The sequence below is a fragment of the Natator depressus genome, chromosome 1 (assembly GCF_965152275.1).
Source record: "Natator depressus isolate rNatDep1 chromosome 1, rNatDep2.hap1, whole genome shotgun sequence".
In the NCBI taxonomy this organism is placed as follows: Eukaryota; Metazoa; Chordata; order Testudines; family Cheloniidae; genus Natator; species Natator depressus.
Window position 1 is genome coordinate 164,798,447 of NC_134234.1, and position 25,523 is coordinate 164,823,969.

Consider the following 25,523-nt stretch of genomic DNA (forward strand, 5'->3'; position numbering starts at 1 on the left):
CATCAAACCAAAAAACACCAACACATTCTTTCATTACCCATTGTTATACTGATGTCACCTGACATTATTTAGTAGAAGTGTCACCCCTCCATCCCTGATGGGAAGGAAGAGGAGGGAACTACAAGCGTAAGAACTATAGTTTCCAAAATATGGCCTTGATGCCAAAATTTGTTGAGACTGACATGACTGATAATGTTAGTATTCCCACTGGGCTGAGAGAGAGATTCTGGTTGGTGGAAAAGCTTCAGATTATCAGTAAATCACTATTTAAGGGAGTACATGAATACATGATTTAAAACACAACTTTAAGACTCACAGAAGAGCTCATGCACTCCATTTTCCTACAGATATTCCTAAACTCTCAGGAGAGAATGTGTGTGGAGAAGAGGAGAGTACCCAAGGAAAACAAAGACAGCAGACATCCTAGCCTCTCCACCCCTTGTTATCTGCTCTCTTCCAGCATCTAGCACAGACCAAGTTCACTCACATTCTCCAGTCCTATCTCTATGCTATATTTGTACATCCCCACCTTCTTTAGAGACAGACTCCTGATGGAACACAGACGGTCATGGTTGAACAAAGTTGTAAAGGCAAGTTGGTTGATACCAGGCTGCCCAGTTTTTTGTAGACCATGACAATCCGTATACAGCAAGTGTCAGCTAACTGCAATTAAAAGATGCTGGGGCCAGAGTATGTCACATTTAGCTGACAAGGCTGAACACAATTTGTCCAGACAGCTACATTATGGGCAAGAGTGTCAGTTAAATCTAATCTTGACAACTGTGTTCAAACACATCTGAGTATTATAATGTACACAAGGTCACTGTCATTTAACTGTGGTAGAAAATCCTGCATTCAATCTACCCTGCAGCTTAAGGTGTTGGTTGCACGGCTGCTAGAGAATTTTCTTAGTGCAGATACACCCGTAAAGTTAAGATACTTTAATCTACCTTCATAGCCTAATGTCAGCCAGAGTTATATTTTTCCACTGGGGGATCCTATAAGAAGTCTGTATGGTTTTGTCAACACTAAGGGTTTTTGTTTTGTTTTGGGTTGGGGGGGTGGGTTAGGAAGGGGGTAATAGTACTAATACTGGTAAAAATGCCACAACCCAGTCTGTTAGCACTCAGTACAATGTAAGCGTTCTAGTGGGAGATTCTCCCTTCATACCCCAAAAACTAATCCAGACAACCTATTAATGAAAAATACAGAAATTATGCTCGCTATTTTTAAACAGTCACCAACATCAGTGAGGTATCAATGACACCAATAACGAGAACCAGAAACTCCCCTGCACTACACTTAACATTAAAGGAAAAGCCACAAGTCCCTTTAAAACAAGCCCCCATAAAACTGGATCTTGAGAACATAAGAACAGCCATACAGGGTCAGACCAAAGGTTCATCTATCCTAGTATCCTGTCTTCCGACAGTGGCCAATGCCAGGTGCTTCACAGAGAATGAAAGAACAGGTAATCAAGTGATCCATTCCCTGTCGCCCATTCCCAGCTCCTGGCAAACAGAGGCTAAGGACACCATCCCTCCCATCCTGGCTGATAGCCACTGAGGGACCTATCCTCCATGAACTTACTGAGGTCTTCTAGAAGCAAACAGCTTCTGAAGAGAAGGAGGTAAAGTTGAGCACAGCATCCAGAATAGTTGGCTGGAAATTTTTTCCACAGCTGGAAGGGTATATAACCTCAACTGAATATCTATCACAGGGCCCCCATTTAGACAGTGAAATTACTCACTGAGGTAAATGGGGTAGGATGAGGGACAGATTCATACTCTTGATGCTGATGTTGTTTGGCTGGAAAATCTTCTGCAGGGCTGATTTTACAGCTACGTAGCCTATTATTTTACATTGTGAAGACCAACTTTGTGACACCAACCCTGCCTTGATAAAAAGTGAGGATTTTTAATAATACAGTAGAGCCTCAGAGTTATGAACACTAGAGTTACGAACTCACTAGCCAACCACACACCTCATTTGGAACTGGAAGTACGCAATCAGGCAACAGCAGAGACCCAAAAAAGCAAACACAGTACAGCACTGTGTTAAACGTAAACTACTAACAAAATAAAGGGAAAGTTTAAAAAAATGATGAGGTAAGAAAATTGTTTCTGTGCTTATTTCATTTAAATTAAGATTGTTATGCATTTTTCTTCTGATTAGTAAAGTTTCAAAGTTGTATAAAGCCAATGCTCAGTTGTAAACTTTTGAAAGAACCACCATAATATTTTGTTCAGAGTTATGAACGTTTCAGAGATACGAACAACTTCCATTCCTGAGGTTCTACTGTACATCAACTGGGAAAAATAGCAAGAACTGCATAAAAACAAAAAATTAAAAGAGTAGAAGTTTTCATGTCAGGTTTTCCACGAATATACAGCCACAGCATGGCTGTAAAGCCTGAGCAGTCTTTTTTTTTTTTTTAAATGTGAGAAAGACCTCAAAGTAACATCATTTGAGATTTTAAAAACACACATTATTTCAGATAAAAAAACATGTAAATTAACTACTAATTATATGCAACAGTTTGCATAGGAATTGTTAAATACATAGGGCCCCTTGTTTCCAGTTATTTTATTTTTTCCCAGTAATTTATCAGTGTTTATTACCATCACAACAAAAACAGGTGAAAATAAGCACAAAAAATTATTAATTTTTCTGGGTAAATATCAAGGTTTATTTTGGTGGATGGAAATACAGGGGGATAGTATGCAGTAGATTAATGCGCTGAGTTCCACTCATCAGTGTGGTTTGCTGCAGAACTAAAACAGAACTCAAAACACAATTCCACCTCTGAGTTAAAGAAAACAGTACATCTCTAATCCCCAAATAAAACTTCTCATTTGAATAAGTGGCTTACTGTTATAGACTTAACTATTAGCCTATAAATATTTATATTTAATAACTGGGTGACACCATTTGCAGCACACACCCTCAACTTCATCCTTTTTTCCTGTTTTTTTTTTTTAAACTTTCGAATACTTTCTTGTGTTCTGAAAGATATTCTGATACAGATTTCTGTTTTCTTTCCATTTTAGTGTGTCAAATCTTTAAACATCATCTGCTGACAGCTTGAAATGTGTACGTGGTCAGCATGAGATTCATCAGTATGTTCAGATGCACACACACTTTTGCGCTTGCGTGCATGCCTGTTTGTTATGTGCATCTTCTAGACTAATACATAGCCTTACTTCAACAGGCAGCTTTTCATATACACACAGATTAATGTATCATCATAATACATAGTATCTCATGTAATGTATTTTCCGAATAAAACTAGTTTTTTTTATGTATTTGAATGATACAAACGTAAGTTAAAAATTGGAAAAAACTCAATACTTTTTGTAAAATCCAGGAATTTTTCAGTAAAAATTGGTTTAAACTGAAAATGAAGGGGCTTAGAAATATATAATTTAATTAATGTAATGTAATTTAAGTTAATCATTAAATTCCATTCTACCTGAAGAGTCATACCACACAAAAATGTACACATCATTAAGTGTGAAAAGCAAATAAAGTAAATTAGGATTCCATGCGTCTATGTTCTTAACTCATCCCATTGATCCTAGATATTGTAGTGCAGAGATACAAATGGTGGGTGTCTCACAGTATTCAAGTAATTTCCTTGTATACAGTACCCAAAGGTCACAAAGGCACAGCAAGGAACTAGGAATACGATGGCAAGCTAAAAAAGTGAAATGCAAAACTGAAAACAGATAAGATTTCATTGCTAGGATGAAAGCTCACGCAAAGCTAGTTGTGTCTACAGAAGATGGTAGAGTAGGTACATACAGCATACATTTATAAAGCAGTTTTTTAAATTGCTTTTTCCACCCTCCCAAATGAAATCCTTATGCACTCACTCTGCCTGCTTCACCAAACATAACCAAGAGATAATATATACACCAGAAATCAAAACCAAGGTTTTTCTAGATATGAATCCATTCCAAGATCTATCTAGTCCAGTTAAAATATCCCCTTCTTCATACTAGAGGACCAAAAAGCCTATTACGCATACGCAGAAAAGGATAGTCTCCACCCAATGACTAAAATACACGTAAGATGATTTCAAACCTCTCCCCACTTATATGTTTAAAGTCAGCAGTGAGCTGCCAGCACTGCTTCTATCACAATGTTTAAGTTTGGTCCCTTCAGTTCGTGTTAGTTTGTTTAAACAATTCAGGTACCTTCAAATCAAAATTTTAAATCAGCACTTTTTATCTAACTGATTTTTTAATTTGCTACTGACAAGCTACTCCTTTAAAGAACTCAAAATAAAGTAAGTTCTTATTTCCATTTTTTAAATTATTTTTAAGCATGAAATCCAGATTTTGAAATATTTTAGATGCATAAAATACAAGAAACTACACATAGTATTTCAAAGTTTTCAGGAAAGGACAGTTTCATTTCTTTTAAAATTGCTGTAGTTAGTGAAATGCTTCCTTGTCAAGTCTAAATAATGGCATTTAAGAAACAAAAGGGAAAAAAAGTACAGCACCACAAATGCTCATGGAAAAAAAAAAACTGTCAAAACACAATACACAGATAAAGCATAGTTTAGAGAAGTAAAGACAAAGATCAAAAGGATGGCTATCTTATTGTGGCTTTTTTAACTGAGAAATTAGGGTGCTTCCCTCAGCACAGGCTTTAAATGTCCGTCTAATAAATCACCTATTCTTCTCTAATGTTGGGGCTCAAACACAAGATTAGAGACCATATAGCTGTACTACCATGTCCTCATGTCTGCACATGCACCTGCAGACCCACCATATTCTCTCTCATATGCTAGACCCAAAGATGGCAGTTTTCAGAAGAGATGTTAGGATTATATCTTGGTTTAGTAGCCAAGGATATTTAAGAATTGCCCTTCCCTGAAAAGGGATCATCTGGGGAGCATAACCAGCTCCACCATAGACTTTTAAAAGGTAATGAGTTAGCAGGCACTAGTGCACGTATGAGTTGCTAGGTTTAGTCTTCTTCAGGGAAAACAAAGCAAACCTTTTTTTAATTTTGATATTTATGGTGTATCTGTCTCTTAAGAGAAATATATAGGGTTATTAAGTTTTTCTACTTCGTGACAGTCTTAGACATGTCCCCCCAACAATCCATAAATGAGCAAGCAAAGCACAAACAGCAGCCAAATAGAATGGTCAGCGCTGACAGTTTATTTCATTATTTCAAAAGTGAACTTTTAAAGTCCAAATCACATTGCCCCTTCAAAGAACAAAAAGCTAGCAGCTTATTTTAAAACTAATACTTGAGTAAGAAACACTAGAAATTAGGCAGCTGATAACTTGTAAGAGAACCTCAAATATCAGCATATTACTGTAAAATTAACACATAGCCAATTAAAATAATTTACACCAGATTAAGTGGCCAAATGCACCAGATAAGAAGAAACAGAGTATGCAGGCTATTCCCTTGCGACAGTTTTACAGTTAGGTCAGCAAAAAATTTCCCTATGAGATAAACATGCCCTTCCCCTCCGCCCAAATAAAAAGAAACAGATGCAGTGTGACAACTCACTACTAAATTAATATGAAACTTCCATCATGTCCGAGTTATAAAATGAAACACTGTCTTCAGTGCTATAACAGTATCAAAGGCCCATAGGCCACAAATTTTACATAACTTTAAAGTTGTACATTTTTTGGGAAATATGGTCCTGTGTACATACTTTATTTCACCTCCCCAGCATATTTTGATACGCCACTGTAAGTATCAAAAATATTTTTGGTTCCTTTAAGTGCAATTCTACTCTGAAAAGTGAGAAAATATTAATCTGAGGTCCATGTTTTCTTTCATGGATTTCCAGATCAAAATATTTAGCTTGCAAGTAAAAATAGTTTTCCGTCTTAACCACCAGCCTTACAAGATTATCTCGCGTTCTCAAAGTCCAGCTTGTTGTTTCTTTCTTGTTCATCACCACCAGCATAAAGATTCTGCTTAGATCTCAGTGACATCTGTGCAATCCCAATGCTTTCAGTGGATCTGTACAAGTGTAACTTGAACTGAGTAAATCTCTCTATAAGGATACACAAGAATGCACACTATTTTAACAGTGTTGGCACTGCACTGCTAACATACATAAAAAGCAACACACAATAATTTCTCTTTCTAAAGTAAACAGATATTGCCAAATACACACAATGGAAGGATCTGAGTAAGAAGGTGGGTTAAAAAAAGAAAACAAAACCACACAACAACAACAACAGCCACCTCTAGTCACTTTTCAGGGTAGAAAAATCCTATGATCTGTAGAAGTGTGTGTTTCTGGTATTCTTATTAAAACAAATAAATCATCAGTTTAAAGTTTTACGCATCTGTGTTATAATTATATTACATTGGAATGCTTTAAATAAAGTTACATTTTAAGATCAGAACAGGTTAGCGGTAATAGAGAGCAGAAGTTACAGGTGCCTGCAATTCTTGTTGTAACAAAAATATACCACTGGAGTCCTAGGCCAAGTCTACATTAGAAGTAATTTGCCAATATAGCTCCTAATGTAGACACAATGCACCAGCAAAAGTGAACTTTTGCAGATATAGCTTATTCTAGCCACTCCTCCCCACCCAGCCCCACCAAGCAAAATAAATTATACTGGCCAACATATTTTTGACCCTCCTAGGTACTGGTAGGTTTCTCTCACATGCAGAGCAACATTAAGTACCAAAAAAACCCTTTACATTCCATGGCCAACTCCTTGATGAATGGAAGATGAAAGTGTTCCCCAAAACAGATTAAAAGCATGTGTACATTCATCAGGATAAGCAAAAAACACCCTTAAAAATCTCCCAGATTCTGAAAAAAGGTGGGTAACTAGTGAGAGTTCAGCAACATCTCACAGTACTCAAGTAATTTCCTTTTCTTTAAAGCTATTGTGTTATTGTTTCTTATTCTTGAATGGGTTTTATTTATTTGCTTTTTTAACGGAAATGTGTCAGCACTGTGAAAGACAACAATAGTGGTGCATTGATTATATATGGGACAGAAACATACACACAGCTAGGGAACAGACTCCACAAGACACTCAACCTAAATACAGATTTAATGGGGAAATAAGGTTTTATAAATGTAGAGAAAGATGACCACATGGCTGCTGCAAGACTCCTGTACTGAAACAGATTTAAGGCTAGCAGTTGTACTGTATGCAAGAATGGACTGAGAGCTGTAAGGATATGCAAGTCACAGGCCTGCCAAGTTATAATTATGAGAAATCATACCATCACTGAGACATGGCTCTTCTGGTCACAGTTATGTCTCTCTAATGTATATATATAAAAAACTTGGGTGGACTTCCTGAGGGGCCTTGTCTATTCAATATAAAAACATAAGGACCTTTTGTCATTAAATTTATGGATAAAGGTCTCTTGGGATGTGGACATGAGTGAAGGAAAATGTTGCCATGACTGGCTCATTTAAAGTCCATCACCACCTTTGTAATTCATGTATTACACTGATTGCACCACTTTATACCTGCAGAAATTGGCACAAGCCTTAAGTTGAACACTCAGGGGTATCATTAGAACTAAGAAAAGAAATGTCCAAGTAAGTAACTTGGGCTCAAAAGATATGATGTGGTTCAAAAGGAGCTTTCATCAGCACCACATGAACATCCTGTGCCAAAGAAGATGTAAATTTTATGGTGGGGGGAAATACATCCATCTGAACCTACAAGAAGGTGCAGAGAAACTACTTTACCATATTCATTATAGGGCAAGATAACTAGTAAACGAGTATAAAGCAAGTTAGTTTCAAAGCAAGCCTCAAACAAATACAAGAGTCCAGCAATATTCTGTATGAGGTATTTTAAAGGATCTCTGTCAGTCTCTTCATAGCAAAAATACCCTTTCTACATCAAGTCTTCCTAGCAGAGCATCTCAAGAAATCAGAACTTGAGACACCATGATTCAGTTCTCATGAATCAGAGAATTATACTGGATTAGAATAGAAAAGGTGGCGTTGTAGTGATATGATCAGACTCATTCTGATCATCTTTTTAAAAAACAAAAGAACCTGAGCCTTGCGTATTCTACAACGGCTCAATTTAGTATTAAATCAATTTCTCAGTAAAGAGTTGTGCCTCAGAAAAAACTTTCTAGCCCTTATGGCAGCAAAGAAAACCCTGAAATTGTTAGCATGTACTGATCTGGTGCAATACTAGTCTACAGACAACCTGAAACACAACAGGCAAGAGGTCTGAATGATACATGTAATTATGTAAGTTTGAAACCTAAAAAAAGACAGTTCAAATGTCACTGCTGTTCACTATTTCACTGCTGGACATTTTAATAGAAACATCCAACAAGTGTGCTTACCCCACAATCCTTAACTGCCTCCCACACCTCCAAACTGCCCTCTATTCAACTGCCAGCACCTCCAGCTTCTCCACTTGTCCATATAAAAAAAGCTTTGACACAAACACCGGAAGTATAGAGAAATCATAAGATCAATTTCATATACTACCATAATAGACATGAGAGACTATGGATTCCTTTATTTAATTTACTTAAATATTAAAAATCTACTTTTTATAGTTTAAATGAAGCAGCTGCAGAATTTCCCATGTACTGCACCAGTCTTTCAGAACACTGGAATCTTGCCATAGAATTTAGGTCTAGGTTGCCAAGTAGTCTGAGACCTTAGCTCAGTGGTTCTCAAACTTTTGTACTGGCAACACCTTTCACATAGCAAGCCTCTGAGTGCGATCCCCCCCTTATAAATTAAAAATACTTATATATTTAACACCATTATAAATGCTGGAGGCAAAGCGGGGTTTGGGGTGAAGGCTGACACACCCTCCCCCATAATAACCTTACGACGCCGTACGGGGTCCCAACCCCCAGTTTGAGAACCCTTGCCTTAGGTAATACCAACTCCAACAGACTATATTTGTCTTTACTAGTATAGGATTAGTATGATACCTCTAGACATTTCATCAACTTTCCCAGCTCTAACCAGGACACTTGCTATCTTCACAGGAACTAGCAGGGAAAGCACATGCAAGCTTCCTTCACCAATGTATGGAGAAGGCTCAACTTGCCAGAACAATGTTTTCTTGGCACCAAGAGCAGCTTCTTGATTAACCAAATAAACACACTTCTGAGGTCCCCAAATGGAGGAAGATCTGATCCACCATTCTCAGACTCAGGTATTAGTTACAGGTGTGTTTTCCACCAGTCAGCTAACTCTGTATGCATGTTTTCCTTTACTTCTAAATCTGGGGCCAACAGACATTTCCCCCTTAAGACAAGCTCCATCCTCCCACCTGCAGAACTTTGCAACACAGCAAGCATGAGACTTACTTCACAATTTGTGTAGAACATGGTGACAATTATCCATTTCAATTAGTACCACATTTGGGATATTAATCTTTTGTGATAAGCAAGTCTCACCTTCTGAACATTATGTGCAGTTAACCTCCTCAGGAACTCTGCATGAACTGCATAACTAAGACAGAATGACTCTCTAGTAACTGCAATCTGATCTGATTTAGAGGTCTTGAAGCAGTTTAAGTTGTCCACTGTGCCACAAAGACAGTGAAGCTGTCATTTATCACTTGGATAGACAGTGTGGGACTTGTAGCCATTAGTAGCTTCTAATACAGACAAAGGTGGTCTGCATCACTCTGCATGTAATGTGTGTACCTTAACAAAGTTTTAAGTTCTTAAATAGTTAAAGGACAATGTGGTCATCAGATAGGGCACTAGATCAGGAGACAAGAAATATGGGTTCCATTCTTGACTCGGACATTGAGCTGCTATTCAACCTTAAGAAAGTCCACTGTACCTCCCTCAATTTCCTCATCTGCAAAAGAGGAATGATACTTAGACTTATTTTTTTTTTAAAAAAAAAAGCTTTGAAATCTATAGATGAAAAGAACTAAAGGTATTTACTACTGTTCAGAGAGCCAGTGTGGCCACTTGGCAGTTCAGCAAGACGTTAGCAGTAGATTTTAAACAACAGTTTATATCTATGCCCCTTCCCCCAACTCTCTCTCCTTTTATGGATACAGAGTTATGTTTCAGATGAATGCTTGCAGTAGTTAAGAGTTGCTGATTCATTATGTTATGCTGACAAGGCATGAACAAGCATTCTATCTGTTTTTGTTCATCTTTACTTTGCAAACATTTTTAAAGGAACCAGGATGATTTTTAAAGAAAGAAATTAAGATAGTATTAATTTTCTTTATTTCCCAACATAAAGCAAAAGAAGCAGTTACCTCACTCATAAATTAAGAACAAAATTGTATTCTTTAAGTCACTAGTCAAAACATCTGGCACAATACTAACATTATACTTTCATTATAATTAAGAGCTTATTAGGTCATCTAGTATGTCCCTATGCCGACCCATGATTCTTATCACAGTATTATTTTGAGCTTTGCTGAATCCAAATTAAGTAGTCAGGGGCCAGCAAAATCATTTTTTTTGTCTTAAAAAAATCCATGAGATTTTGAAAACAGATTTACAATTGTTTTGATTTGCCTTTGTTTTGTTTTGGTTTTTTAAAACTTTTAGGGTTCACCTTGTCCAGGTTTTCTTGGAAGTTATGTGAGCTAAGAGTCTACCTTTTCAAAAAATGAAAGTCACGATTCCCATGCAGTGGTAAGACTCTGGAAGCTGGAGCTTTAAGAAAAAACACTAAAATCAGGTAAGTTTTCAGCAATGAATAATGCAGTTCACATATTATTTCCCCAAAGAAGCTACACTAAAGTAGAATATTCTAAAGCTAGAAACTGTTTCCATGACTCAACCTAATTCTTCCTTATCTTAGAGCATGTTTGATTCATTACCCAACATTCACTGTTTGGGTCAGGGTCAGTAACAGCCTTATTAAACTTTTCTGGGTAGTAGTTTCAATTTTAAACATTTTTAAGGTTGGGCATGGGATTTAGAAGTCCCCACTCCTACCTTCCATCCACCACAAATTCTCACCCCAATAGCATTCAAAAGAAATTCTTCTGAAAAACAGTGCAATTACAGAGATACCTATTGTGGGCATAGCCCACATTTCAAGAAGAACATAAAGCACTGCAACAGTTTGACTTTCTAAAAGAAAATTGGAATGGACCACAATAAGTCAATTCAGGGTAAGAGTGAAATTGTTGTAACATGACTTATGTTAAATCCATGAAGCAGGTCACATGGTCATATGGTTGGGTCTTCTAAACCTTTACCCATCTTCAGACACCATTACTTTACACTCACAAAGTGTCGTCTCACATTTGAGACAAGTTCCAAGATAAAAATTCACATTTATGAACACTCCCAAGGTTAGAGAAAAGAAATATTCTTAAATAGTGAACCAGAAAATGTGTGTAAAAATTTAAGAGAGTTTACTGTCAGCTCCTGCTTTATTTAAAAGGTAAAATCCTTCACCTTTCCCCTCATGACTTAGAAGCTATGCAAACTCATTCCCTCCTAAAAATGTGAATTGTTTCATATATTTTAGATTTAAATCATTTCTTAATTCAAGAATTTCTTAATTCTTTAACATTTTTTAAGTATGGAAAATGACATACAATGGCTTTAAACACAGCCCTAAGGATTTTGTTAGTTGATTAGTACTGGGGAAGCTGCTTGAGTACATACACAGGTGTATAAAACGCATTTAATAAAACAGAACTAACTGTGCAGAACTCTTATATATTACTTACTAATCTGAGAAAGAGCCAAGAATCATCCTGAAGGATTTAACAGAAGCAGTTACATTCGAGAAACAATTTTAAAATATTTGATCAAAAAATCTAACCGTGCCCAGTTGAAAAAGCTTTTCAAATAAACATTTGCAAAACTGAAATAAGTTTTCAGAAAGTAGACGGAATAAAAAGTTTAAAAGTAAAATTTCGACAATTTCACCTCAGTGAGGACAGAGGCATAAATAAATTTGACTAGAATGTGCAGGACATAGGGAAGGGAAGATAGTCTTGTGGTTAGGCACAGGACAGCTACTCTGAAGACCTGGCTTCAATTTGCAGCTTAGCCACCCAGACTCCATGTGCGACCTCAGGCAAGTCAGTCTCTCTGTACCTCAGTCGCCACATAGAAAATATGGATGAAACTTTCCTACCTCATACGAGGGCTGTGTGGATAAGAGTCATTAATGTTTGAAAAGCTCTCAGATATTGTGACCTATGTACCTAACATACGTAAACACACATATATACGGATATACCATCCAAGATCTGCTCATAAAGAAACGACCCCATGGAAAAGGAAAACAGGTCTGGTTTTCAATTGTGTTGTCTTAACATGACTGAAAAGATGTCAATACTCAACAAGATGCCAACTAACATACAAAGACATGTTAGCAGGCCACGTGATAGCCTAAGCTTCCCCTAGGGTATGTCTTCATAGAGATTATTCAAGTTATCTGTGCTCAAGTTACTCATGGCAAGTTGGGTGTGTATTCCCTAGCAAAAGGGGTAATGTTAACTCATGTCAGCTAACATGCAGTAACTAATACAAGGTAAGGAATACTTGTGGCACCTTAGAGAGACTAACCAATTTATTTGAGCATAAGCTCTCGTGAGCTACAGATCACTTCATCGGATGCAACTGTAGCTCACGAAAGCTTATGCTCAAATAAATTTGTTAGTCTCTAAAGTGCCACAAGTACTCCTTTTCTTTTTGCGGATACAGACTAACATGGCTGCTACTCTGAAACCTAACACAAGGTAAAATCCTAGTGAAAACAAAGCAATTTGTCATAGTCACACAAGTTAGCTGGTTGAAGTAAACCCTAGGTTCTCCCACGGAACCGTGGCCTGCTAACTCACATGAAAACTAAAAACTACTTTGTGTCACCTAACATGCATTCAGAACAAGCCTTTTCCTAGTGAAGATGAGGCGTTAGCCTAGATGGAGTGAGTGGTCACAATGTAAAACAATATTAAAGTTGTATCCACAGTGGCAGCGCACTCATTTGTGTGTGGCACTAGATTTCTGGGGGCACATCCCATGGTTCTTAGTGCTGTAGTAAATTGGGCCACTATCAATTTTTTCTTGTCGGTATTTTCTGGGCACAGGGTGGGAGATGAGGAAGGCACTGGAGGACTACCAGCACTTCAGTGGCGTTAACACACTCTGTAGGGTGGATGCAAACTAACAGCTGACAAGTTGCCATCATTCAAGTTTTAGCCTATTCTCCCCTCCTCAGCCAATCAACTCAAGTTAAAGGCACCTGAGTTAAGGGTAATCATGTGTGGCCAAAACTTGCAGTAACTGCAGCAAATACAGGCCCAAAAACAACGAGGAGTCCTTGTGGCACCTTAGAGACTAACACATTTATTTGGGCATAAGCTTTCGTGAGCTAAAACCCACTTCATCAGATGCATGGAGTGGAACATACAGTAGAGAGGTATAAATACACAGGGGGGTGAGTGTTAATGAGCCAATTCAATTAAGGTGGAAGTGGACTATTCTGAACAGTTGACAAGAAGGGGTGGAAATCACTTTTGTAGTGCTAATGAGGCTAATGTAAACAAGGTGGCCCAACAGCTACAGATTAAAAAACCAACCAATGAAACTAAAATTCTCGTAAACAACTAAGAGGCCTGTCCATACACACTCCTAGCTAGCATGCCCCACACATTGGGACAGGTTGGTGCAGGGTGTACCAAAAAGTGGGGGGGGGGCTTATGTGAACGTAAATTTCCCAAATTTACATAACAGGAAAGAAGAATTCTGCCTATTTGATCTATATTTCTCCAGATTATAATTTCACTAATTTTGGAATAAGATTACTTGGGACTCGATCCTATCACGCACGTATGAAAACACCCCTTTCACACCCACAATGGTGGTGTCATGTTAGACTGGGTAATAAAATGTGAGGACAGTTTTTATATTGGGTGATTCCAACAGCAGCAAATGATAAGGGCAACAATCTAACACATGCTGACCCCAATAGCCACAAGCAACTTCTGATACTTTATACTAGAACCAAATTGACATAGCCGAAAAATCCCCATTATGAAACACCTGAAACTGTTTAGCATCAGACAATGTATTACCTAGGTCCCCAATCTTGCAAACACTCAAATACATGACTAGTCCCAATGAATTCAGTAAAATTACTTACATACACAACGGTTTGCAGGATTGGAGCCTAGAAATTTAAACACACACAGTTTAAAACAACATTAAGATTGACAAACCCACAAAAGCATGAAAATTGATATTGAAATTCCCTTAGAACACTTAATTCATACCCATGTTTGTTTTTGACTACAGCAATGATTTTGAACAGACAACTACAGCATTACTTCAGAGTTCAGGGGAGCAAAATCCCTTAGAGTATGCATACGCTGCAAAGAAATCCATTCATAGGCATCTCACAGAATTGATAAAATGTACATCTCCCCAGGAAAGTCTAAAATGAATCCTCCCGGGCCACTACAATTGATGACAGATGCTGTAATGTTCAGATTTAGGATTTGTATAAGATATTTTATCATCAAAACCAAATAGTTGATCCCAAATTAGCAACATTGAGGGGCTCCTTCGTTTTAAAGAGGACGGAGATTCCCAAGCGTTTGGGGGAGTATGATGTGCCCGGAGCACACAGGCGTGCGGACACGCAGAAGGGAGAAGATGAATAATTAGATGCCAGATGATGCGAGAGAGCAAGCAGCGTGCTGACCGCGCCAAAGCCAGCGGCTGCTATCTGCCCGAGTTCAGCGGGAAAGCCTGAAGACACGGTGCCGTGGGGGCGGGGAAGAGGGGGCGGCTTCTATTTACCTTTCCCGAGACGGGCCCCGACAGCTGCGCAGAGCGGCCCATTCCGCCCAGCTAACAAGCAACCGCTCGGCCCCAAACGGTTCCACCCCCCCCCCCCGCCTTACCTGCCCGGGGCAACCCCTGAACGGGGCAGCCACGGGCAGAGCAGGCCAGCGCTGGGGCGGCTGTCCCGGCGCCCGGCCCACAGCTCTGCCTGGGTGCCAGGGGAAGACACGGTCCCTCCCGCCTCCGCTCTGCCCGCCGAGCTCCCCTCCAGCCCCAGCGAGCAGGGGCGCGGATTCTGCCGGCGGGCAGGCAGGGGAAGCCGGCTGGGGCCGCCCCCAGCGGATCTCAAAGCGCTGCGCAGGGCGGCGTGACCTGGGGTCCCCGAGCGGCAGCGCGCGCTCCCGCCTGCCCCGCCCCGCGCGCACGGGGGTCACCCGTCCCGCACCCCGCGAGTGACCGCCGCCCCCACCCGCCGCCACGCGCGCGCGCGCGGGGCACCGGCGCTCACTGCCCCTGCGCGAGCCCAGCAGCAGCACCAACCTCCTCCGCGGCCACCCCCGCGCGCGCCGCAGCTGGCTCACCGCAGCACCCCCCACCCTGCTCTTCTGTCGCCCGACGCCGGTCCCCGCAAGCCCCGTCACCCTCGGCCGGTCGGACGGGGCTTCCTCCCGAGTGCCTGACTAGGCTGCCCCAACCCGCAGCGATACGAATCAGGTGACTCGCAACAACATTCTCCAGCCTTCCTCCTCCACCCCCCCATTCGCCGCCCGCTGATTGGACGCAGCGGGCCCCGTTGACGCTCTGACGCCTACGTCGGCTCCAGCGCGCTTGCGCGTCTAGAACAACACCGTCGCCTTCCTTCTGCGCTGGGGCGGCTGGGCCCCCAGGAGGCGCGAGCGTGGCCGTTGGGCTTTGGAACGTTCGGCTTCCCGCCCCCCGGACCGGGGCATGGCGGGGGAGCAGCGAGTCCTGGGGGGGGGAGTGGGGGGGGGAGTGGGGAGGGGGCTGTCTCAGGGGGTGTCAAATCCAGGGTTCAGCGCCACACGCCGCTCTCCTAAAGCCACTGCCCCATCCAAGGCCCTCTGTGCCCGTCACCCTGGAGAGCTGGCACAGCCCCCTGCTTACCCACACGTGGACCCCCCACCCAACAGTATGGGGTTGCCAGGGCCGCCTGCCCTGATTTTCCCAGGCGTGTCCCTTTTCTGGGGTAACTGTTCTGGGAAACCTGAAAAGGTGCCCAGTACACGTTGCCAGCTGGCCAGTTTTGTGGGCTGGTTCATTCCGGCATCGCTGTACCTCAGAGGGGGCAGGGTGGCACCATCCTCCCCAACCCCAGGCAGAGGGCAACAATTCTCTTGCATGGCAACTTGAAATTTGGTTTTGTTTTACATTGAAACAGACAAAACTCCACAAGTCTTTCAGTGGTTTTGAGGAAATAAAATCGTGTTGAAATCATAGAAATGTAGGGCTGGAAGCGACCTCGAGAGGTTCCCCAACTCCAGCTCCTTGCACTGAGGTAGGACCAAGTAAATCTAGACCCTTCCTGACAGGTGGTTATCCAACCTGTTCTTAAAAATAGGGCTTCCACAACTTCCCTCCAAAGTCTTTTTCAGAGCTTAACCTTATAATTAGAAAGTTTTTCCTAATATGTAACCTAAACATCCCTTGCTGAAGATTAAGCCCACCTTCAGTGAACATGGAGAACAATTGATCACAGTCCCCTTTATAACAGCCCTAAATATATTTGAAGGTGATTAGGTCCCTCCTCAGTCTTCTTTCTCTCAACTACATGCCCAGTTCTTTTAACCCTTCCTGGTAGCTTAGGTTTTCTAAACCTTTTATCATTTTTGTTGCTCTTCTGGGTAGTCTCCAGTTGGCCCACATTTTTCCTTAAGTGTGCTCAGAACTGAACACAGAACTCCAGCTGAAGCCTCACTAGTGCCAAGTAGAGTGGGACTATTACTTCCCTTGCCTTATATACAACACTCCTGTTAATAGATCCCAGAATTTATGTTAGCCTTTTTTGCAACTACAACATATTGTTGACTCTTATTCAATTTATGATCCACTATTATCCCTAGATTCTTTTCAGCAGTATTACTAGTTATTCTCTATTTTGCAATTGTGCCTTTGATTTTTGCATCCTAAGTGAAATACTTTGCACTTGTCTTTATTGAATTTAATCTTTTATTCAGACCAGTTCTCCTATTTGTCAAGGTTGCTTTGAATTCTAATTCTGTCTTCCAAAGTGCTTGCACCCCACACAGCTTCGTGTCCTCTACAACTTTTATAAGCATATTCTCTACTCTGATATTAGCTCATCTTAAGTGATCACTCTCCTTACAGTCTGTATGGTAACACCCATTGTTTCATGTTCTCTGTGTATATAAATCTCCCCACTGTATTTTCCACTGAATGCATCCGATGAAGTGAGCTGTAGCTCACGAAAGCTTATGCTCAAATAAATTTGTTAGTCTCTAAGGTGCCACAAGTACTCCTTTTCTTTTTTTAATAAAAATATTGAATAGTACCAGCCTCAAGACTGACCTTTCCGGGATCCCACTAGCTGCTGCCTCCCAGTTTGACAGCAGACCATTGATAATGACTCCTTAAGTACAGTCTTTCAACCAGTTATGCACCCATTTTATAATACTTTCATTTAGACCATATTTCCCTAGTTTGCTCATGAGAATATTTTATGGGACTGTGCCAAAAGCCTTTCTAAAATTAAGATATATCTATTCCTTCCCTGCAAGACACTAAACCAGCAACCCAGTTAAAGATGGAAATTTAGGTTGGTTTGACATGATTTGTTTTTGACATATCTGTGCTGGCTATGCCTTAAAATCCTGTGTAATCTAGGTGCTTACAAATTGATTGTTTAATAAATTGCTCTTGTATCTTCCCAGATATCAAAGTTAGGCTGACTGATCCCCAGGTCCTTCTTGTTCCCCTTTTAAAGATGGGTGACTATTTTTGCCCTTCTGTCCTCTGGGACCTGACCTGTCCTCCACGAGTTCTCAAAGATAATTGTTAATGGTTCCAAGATTGCTTCAGCCAGTTCCTCAAGTACCCCTAGGATGAATTTCATCAGGACTTGACAACTTGAATACATCCAGCTTATCTAAATATTCTTTAACCGTTCTTTCCTTATTTTGGCTTGCATTCCTTCCCCTTTTTTGTTAATATTAATTGTGTTAAGTATCTGATCACCATTAACCTTTTCAGTGAAAACTGAAGCAAAATAGGCATTAAACACCTCAGTGTTTTTGATATTATCAGCTATTAGCTTCCCTTCCCTGATAAGTAGAGAACATACACTTTTCTTTGTCTCTCTCTTGCTCCTAATGTATTTAAAGAACTTATTGCCCTTTATGTTTCTTGCTAGGTGTAATTCATTTTGTGCTGCGGCCTTTCTGATTTTGTCTCCACATGCCTGTGCTATTCTTTTGTCGTCCTGCTTAGCAATTTATCCATGTTTTCACAGTTTATAGGATTCCTTTTTGATTTAAAAGAGCTCCTGATAGAGCCATATTGACCTCTTCCTATTCTTCTTATGTTTCCTTTGCATTAGGATAGTTTGTTTAGTTGTGCCTTTACTGTTGTCTCCTTGAGAAACTGCCTGGTCTCCTTAACTCCTTTATCTGTTAGATTTTTCTTCCCATGGGACCTTACATACCAGTTCTCTTAGTTTGTTAAAGACTGCTTTTTCGAAGTCAATTGTCCTTATTCTGTTGTTCACATTCCTTCCTTTCCTTAGAATCATGAAAACTATCATTTAATGGTCACTTTCACCAAAATTGCCTACCACCTTAAAATTTACAACGAATTCTTCTCTGTTGCTGAGATTCAAGTCTAAAATGACTGGTCCCCTGGTTACTGCCACCACTTTCTGAAACAAAAAGTTGTCCCCAATACATTCCAAGAACTTACTGGAAATTTTGTGTTTTGCCATATTACTGTTCCAACAAACATCTGCATGGTTAGAGTCCCCCATTACTACCAGGACTCTTTTCAGATCAAAACCTGAACTTTTCAGTTTGGGAAGTGTGTGGGTATGTGTGGCAGAGGGTTTTATCCCAAATCACTCTGGGATTTGAACCTTTGTCTTCCTCCCTGGTGCCCTAACCCCCATATGAACAAGCCAGTAAGAAGTGGTTTATACCAGAATTCTTCCATCAACATAGTTTCTGCCTCGGGGGGATTACCTACATTGATAGAAAAATCCCTTCTGTTGCTGTAGTAAGTGTCAACACTACAGTGCTTCAGCAATGTAGCTGCAGCTATGCTACTGTAGCACTTGTAGACATATCCTGAATCTCTCCCTTGCTGCGTCCCCTTCTTTGAAACTCATATGTCTCTGTGAAACATTTTGCTGAAAATGTTCCAACCAGCTCTATTCAGAAGTCATGATATTTAAATGCAATTGTTTTGATTTGCCTTAGGTTTTTAGAGCTGATAGGATGTGCTTCTTCAAGCTTTTCCCTGCAATCAGGAGGGCTAGAACCATCCATTTTTATTTAATGAAAACAGATTCTCATATAATTGCATGACTCCAGGAGCTAAAATTACCAATTCTGCAAGAGTTTACCACACTTTTACCGATCTTGGAGAAGAGTACAGTTGAGGCACACACGAGTGTCTAATTTCAGTACAAGTGGATCCCTAGTCCATATGTACCCATCAGAAGAACAGAGGGGAAGCCATCACCTTATACATGAGTTCACGCTTTAAACAGAAGGCAAAACCACAACACGAATTTCTTCCACCTTGCTTTTAAACAGTTCATTATAGTTATAATGAGGTCCAAACTTATCCACCTCCTGTGGGTTGGTTTTATTCACAAAAGGAACTCAAAATGACAAAAAAATCCAGGCCAAGGCTTTTCCACAGAACTTGCCTATTCCCAGATTTCCTTTCTGAAGACTTCTCAGACCATACTGGGGAGAGGAAGAAGCTCCCTGAGAATGGGAGGGGTGAAGGGAGAGGAGAGGGAGTGAGGGGAGGTACTGAGACTTGGCTGGTGGGGGAACAGGGGAAACAGCTGGCTCCAGACTGGAAAGGACAGTCCGAGGGATCCCAGCCTGCTCCCAGGCCTATTCCAGTTCCTTGGGGTCCTGTTCCCTACTCCCAAGCTCAATCGTGGGTTCTGCAGTGGCTGCTCTATCCCCTCCAGCAACACATTCTAGAACTTCTAGAACAATTTTATGGTTGTAGACACCAGAAGTTATGGGCTTATTGCAGAAATTATTAAATTAGGTTCTTAGGTGTTATGCAGGAGGTCAGACTACAGGGTTGTAGGGGTCCCTGGTCCCTTCTGGCCTTAAAGTCTATGGCGAGGTCTACACTAGAACCTTGCTAGTCTAGTAATGTTGGTTGGCGGTGTGATTTTTTGGTAACATTTCTATACCAGCAACAGCCCTTGTGTAGATGCAGTTACACTGATATAAAAGTGCTTTTGCCAGTATGATTTATTTTGCTCACCAAACTGCTATAAATTACCCAAGCACTTTTTTGCTGGTATGAGCTGCATCTACACTAGGAAGGTTTACCAGTATAGCTATATTTGCAAATTTGTTTAGTGTATACCTTGCCTGTGAATCTATGAACCAGGGATCAGATTTATGCTGTGCCTTACAGGTCAAGCCCACATGGAGAGTGAGGTAAAAAGTGGCTTACTGCTTCCAAAGTCTGGCCTCAGCTAGAGGCGTCCCCAGCTCCCAAAGCAACTTGGAGCAGACCCGGGGTCTGCTGTGCAACCCAAAATAGCCACTGAGCAGAGTGCTCCCCGCCCTGATGTCATCTGCTGCCTCCTTGCAGGACTGTGCAAGAAGGTGATGTAGGGCCCCTCTGCCAGCATTATGTTACACCGGAAATCCCTTTACCGGCTGTACTTCCCGCTTTATGCTCCTGGAGTACTGTAAAGGGAGTACTGCAGCGGGGTACAGAATCTCATACGAGATTTATCACAGTGAAGTCATCAAGTTCTCCACACAAAATGATGGACAAAGTATCTTGCTTCCTGAACCTCACTGAAAAATTAAAGATGGCAGTTGTTAAAGGCACAATGGCAAGTGTGTAAAGAAGCAGATAGCTGCATGTCTCCCTTGTTAGGAATTTTAATTTGAATTATAGGAATACATTCATGGGGTATGAATGCACAGTTAAGATTAAATTACTGTATCTTTCTTTCATGCTTTCTCATACCTTTTTCAAATTGCTTTTACAGTGAAAGTGTCCATGCATGATCTCAGCCTAACTATGAGTTTTGGGGGAAGGTATTAGCAAAAATCCTGTCAGTCCTTTTTAGTTATGCCAGTTGTGGGGGAAGTTCCCCTTATGTTCAGACTGGAATGAATGTACTTGCATAACTCAAAAATATCTGAAGCTAAACATTGAGGAAGGAAAAACTACATAAGTTTGAAGAAATATTTTTTTACTATTTTTGAAGTTGTGTTTTTATTCATGCATGTTCTAACATTCTTTTTTTAAAGATACCATGTTAACTGGATTCCTACTCTTGCACCTTTTTCTTGCAATGCAAGCCCAGGCAGAAATCCCCAAAACTAAGAGGTTTGAGAGATCCTGATGCACAGCAGTGATCAGTACATTCAGACTCTGCACAGTGGGCTAAGCAGCCCCTTGTGCACCAAAACATTTCCTTTTTCAAGTGAAGGAGCTCCTCAGCTGATGGCTAGTCTTCAGTAGTCATTATACCAACTTAAATCTGATAGAACCCAGGGAAAAGTCTCATGGAGTTCCTGATTTTTATCTATTCTTTTCCCCTAACTGGTCAGTTTAAATCAACACATATTGAAATAGGGGGAGACTGTTCTTCAGAGATTGTTTTTTTTTTTGTTTGCTTAAGGCAGTTAGGCCTCACTTTGCCTTGGATCACTTCTCTATCTCTTGTTGGTTTTGCTTTTGTAAGGTGTTTGATATTAATAGTCCTCTTGTTCTCTTTTTATTCAGACACCTCCAGTTCTGTTCAAAATGGCAGGTTGAAGCACTGGTTGCAGCTGTGCCTTACCACAGAGCACCCATGTGTGTTCCAAGTGGCATTTGTGGATGGCTCACTCCATGTCCAGGGGCCCCATTTCTTCCAGAACCTGGGAAGTTAGACCACTAAATTTCAGAGTTGTGCACGTTCATGGAAAAAAAGCTTCAAGAAAACATTTGATTACTGTAAAACTCCAGCTACCCATCAGCAGCTGTGTTAAAGATAGACATTAACACTCTAGGCCAGATCCTCAGCTAGTGTAAGTTAGCATCGTTCCATTGTAACACTTGCTGTAGACCTGGCACACAAACTTTAAACATCCCCCCAAAACAATGCTCCTTTCAGTTTGCTGTGTTGCTGTGTTTCTATTAACATGCGTTAATATTTCTGAACAGCAATCATATCTCTTGTAACTGACAATTTTGCAACACAAAATCAAGGTAAGATTAATATATGAAACGTTCTTTACCATATTAGTTCTACAAAATAAAATTTGGTCAAGCAACATTTTCCCTTCCAATGTCCTACAATATGCAGAAGTATATACTTGTAAGCTGCTCTTGTACAAAAGACCATTTAAGCAACTGCTGCACTTCTGCAACTCTGCAGATAAGAGACCAAGGGAAGATATGAAATCACCAAAGGGGGTATTGAAAAAGTACAAAGAAAACAAGGATGGTGTCAAATATATGATTGGGTGGGAGACACAGCATTCAATGACGTTTATCAACAACAATAACAACAAATTTAGATCTTAGTTTGTGGCTGTGGAATTTTTTGTATAGTTATATTGTCTATTTCTCAGAATTCATTTTTAATTTTTTGCTCTTAAGCATTTGTTCTCAGAAGGAATTATGATGCCTTTAAGCTAAGAAAAAATACTTCCATTAGGAAGAAGGATTGTTTTCTGGTTAAATCACAGGTCATGGAGCCCAGAGCTCTGGACTCAGTTCCTGGCTTTCCTTCCTCAGCCAAATTCATCCCTGGTGTAAAAGCACTAAAATCAGGGATGAATCTGTCCCCATGACTTTGCTAAATAACTTAACCTCTGTTTGTCCATCTGTAACATAGGGATAATAATTACCTATTTTCATAAGTGTTAAATAATCGCAAAACTCTTCTGTTTTAATCAAGTACAATTTTATCAAGGGCTATATGGTTATCAAAGGCAGCTATATCTTTACATGTAGGGTGACCAGATGTCCCGATTTTATAGGGACAGTCCTGATATTCGGAGTTTTTTCTTATATAGGTGCCTATTACCCCCCACCCCTGTCCTGATTTTTCCCACTTGCTATCTGGTCACCCTATTTACATGAGAAATACCCAAAAACCTTTAAATTGCATTTAGGATTAACCAGGATCAGACATCATGACGAGGGGTTGCCCGGTTTCACTAGCATGCATATGAAGATTATGAGGACAAAATTCTGAAACTTTTAATTTTGATGGAGAATAATTTACATTATCTTCCAGTGGATAGCTCTGTGTCTGCTTTCAAGCTCTTTAAAAAGAGTGTACATGAAATGAGAGTATACCATCTTTTTAGTTGGCTAATGCATCTCATAGGAATCATCGACGTTTTTCTACAAAATAACATGCATCATTTCTGGTTTAGCTGGCATAAAGCTTTCCCCAATAGAAGATGAAAACAAGGACAGCAATTTGCTAATGTTAATTTAATGACACCAGAATATTGTGTTCTTGCTTGAAATTTGGCCGAGAGTTACTGATGCTTTTAGTGGCAACAGCTTCCTATTCAGAATCTCAATTTATAGAGCAGCTCTTCATTTATGGCATGATTATGGTTCTCATGTTCCCACCTACTTCCATGGATATTGGTAGTTGTCATAACTCTCAATTTGCTTAAATCCAGATATGAGGCAAGTAGCTTTAGGGGAACTGTTTAACTTGAAAAATTCTATTGCAGGAGCAGGTTGAAAAATCTGAAATGTTCATATTTGCAAATTAAGAATGACAAGGAGAAAACTTAACTACTGCAGAAGTATAAGACAAAGAGGGCATAAAATATAAGGGTCTGTTACAAGTTTTATGGATTTTCCCCTTATGACTTTTTAGTGGGAGGGTGGAGGGAAAAAGCAAATCAAAACAAAAAGAACTTTTACTCTGGATTGAAACTTGGTATGCAAAATATTGCCCCATGTGAACTAGGAAGAGATTCCTGGCTACTGTTTTCAGTGCATCACCTTTAGCAATGCTGACTTCCTAAACAACTCAAGACAGAATTAAAATATGTTGTAATACCCTGTTTCTCATATATGACCACACTGAAGAACCTAATACTGTCTTTATTGTAATTAGGCACTGCTTGAAAGGAAAAAAATAATAGTCCAATTTTTTTTCCTAAAAAAGAGAAATGAAACTACCAAAAAGGAGATCTGGGAGTTAAACTGAAAATAGGGAAGCAGACCTTCCTATAGATGAGTAATGCTGTGGTTTCAACAGGCTTAATAATGCATGAACTGAAATTAATGCTCATTAAGAGTTTTCAGAATAAATGAAAAAGCTAAACAAAAACTAATGACCCATTTACTGATTTGTAATGCAGTTCTTTTTGCCAATCCAGAAGCATAGAAGGGGTTTACATGACCCTCACACAATATCCTTGTTTCTCCAACTTATATAGAGCTGACAACTGATATAGAGCTCCATTCCCTTCCTCCAGTGCAGCAGATGTGTCATACTAGGCTGGGGAGAGAGGAGATGTGGCTGGACTGCACTGTGCTCTGCTTAGTCTGTGCTGGTGTAATGGCTCACAGAGGGCCTTTGCAACTCAGCACAATTTACAGCCCTTTGACTGATCTTAGTTGTGCTATGCTTCTGGCACAGCCCAAAATAAGGGTGTTGCAAAGGTGGCTTAAAACGTATCTTTGCCTGCTCCTGTTTCCTTTGTTGTACACAGGAACAACAAACCACAGAAATTTAGTTAATAAATTCTCCAGAGGAAAGTTACAACAGATCCAGATTCTAACTGTGTGCTCCTACATGGAGCCAGGCTCAGAATAACCACAGTAAAATCTCTAAAGACCTGAGTCTCTTCTTTCTTACATCAGTGTAAATCTGGAGTAATTCCAATAACATTTAAGCTACAGTGGTATAAAAGATGTAAGTAAGAGCAGTCAGATTCTAACATATTTAACTTGCCTGAGCTCTAGTTGAAATTGGAATATCTATTGGTGAGGCATGCTGTTTACCAATATTCCCAACCACCAGTTCATTTAATGGACAGCATATAAATATACAAATGTTTCAGACTTGGGAAAAAAACCCCACTTTGTTTACATTTTCTACCTTTCAATCTTGCTACCAAGTAGCTACTACTATATTTTGTATATTTGAAGGGCCAGTTTCTCAACCTCTGTAAATTTGTATAGTTCCACTAAAGTCAATGGCACTATGCCAATATGTACAGGATGAGGATCTGGTTCCTTGTCTTTTAGTGTGATAAACTCTTAAAAAGAAGTTTTTTTAAAAATCTCAGGTGGACTCTCTTATGTCACATACTTCGTGAAAGAAAGAAAGAAAGAATTCTACTCTGTAGCTGTCCTTCAATGGGGACGTGTGGTACCATTTGCCTCCATAACTACGTGTATTTTTTATGGTTTGTTATTACAAAAGTCTTTTGTTCACACTCAGAAGTGTAGTATTAATCACAAGATAAATACTTTACATTTATAAAACAAAAGAAACAGTTAAATAAACAAAAACAATATTGTGTTTGCTGGACAAGACTTAAAAAAATGTTATAAAACAATTAGTG

At 40.0% G+C, this 25,523-nt stretch overlaps 1 protein-coding gene across 2 annotated transcripts in view; it reads right to left on the reverse strand.

Moving 5' to 3' along the window:
- BACH1 (BTB domain and CNC homolog 1) overlaps window positions 1-15,422 on the reverse strand; it is a 39,517-nt gene extending 24,095 nt beyond the window's left edge. Inside the window, exon 1 of one of the 2 annotated variants that reach the window (XM_074970945.1) lies at window positions 15,324-15,422. The gene's annotated coding sequence lies outside the window, so the exon portion shown is untranslated. Of the gene's footprint in view, window positions 1-5,884; window positions 6,128-15,323 lie in introns of those variants that run through there. The other variant, XM_074970937.1, reaches the window with a different exon arrangement.
- Between the last annotated feature and the right edge of the window lie 10,101 nt (window positions 15,423-25,523).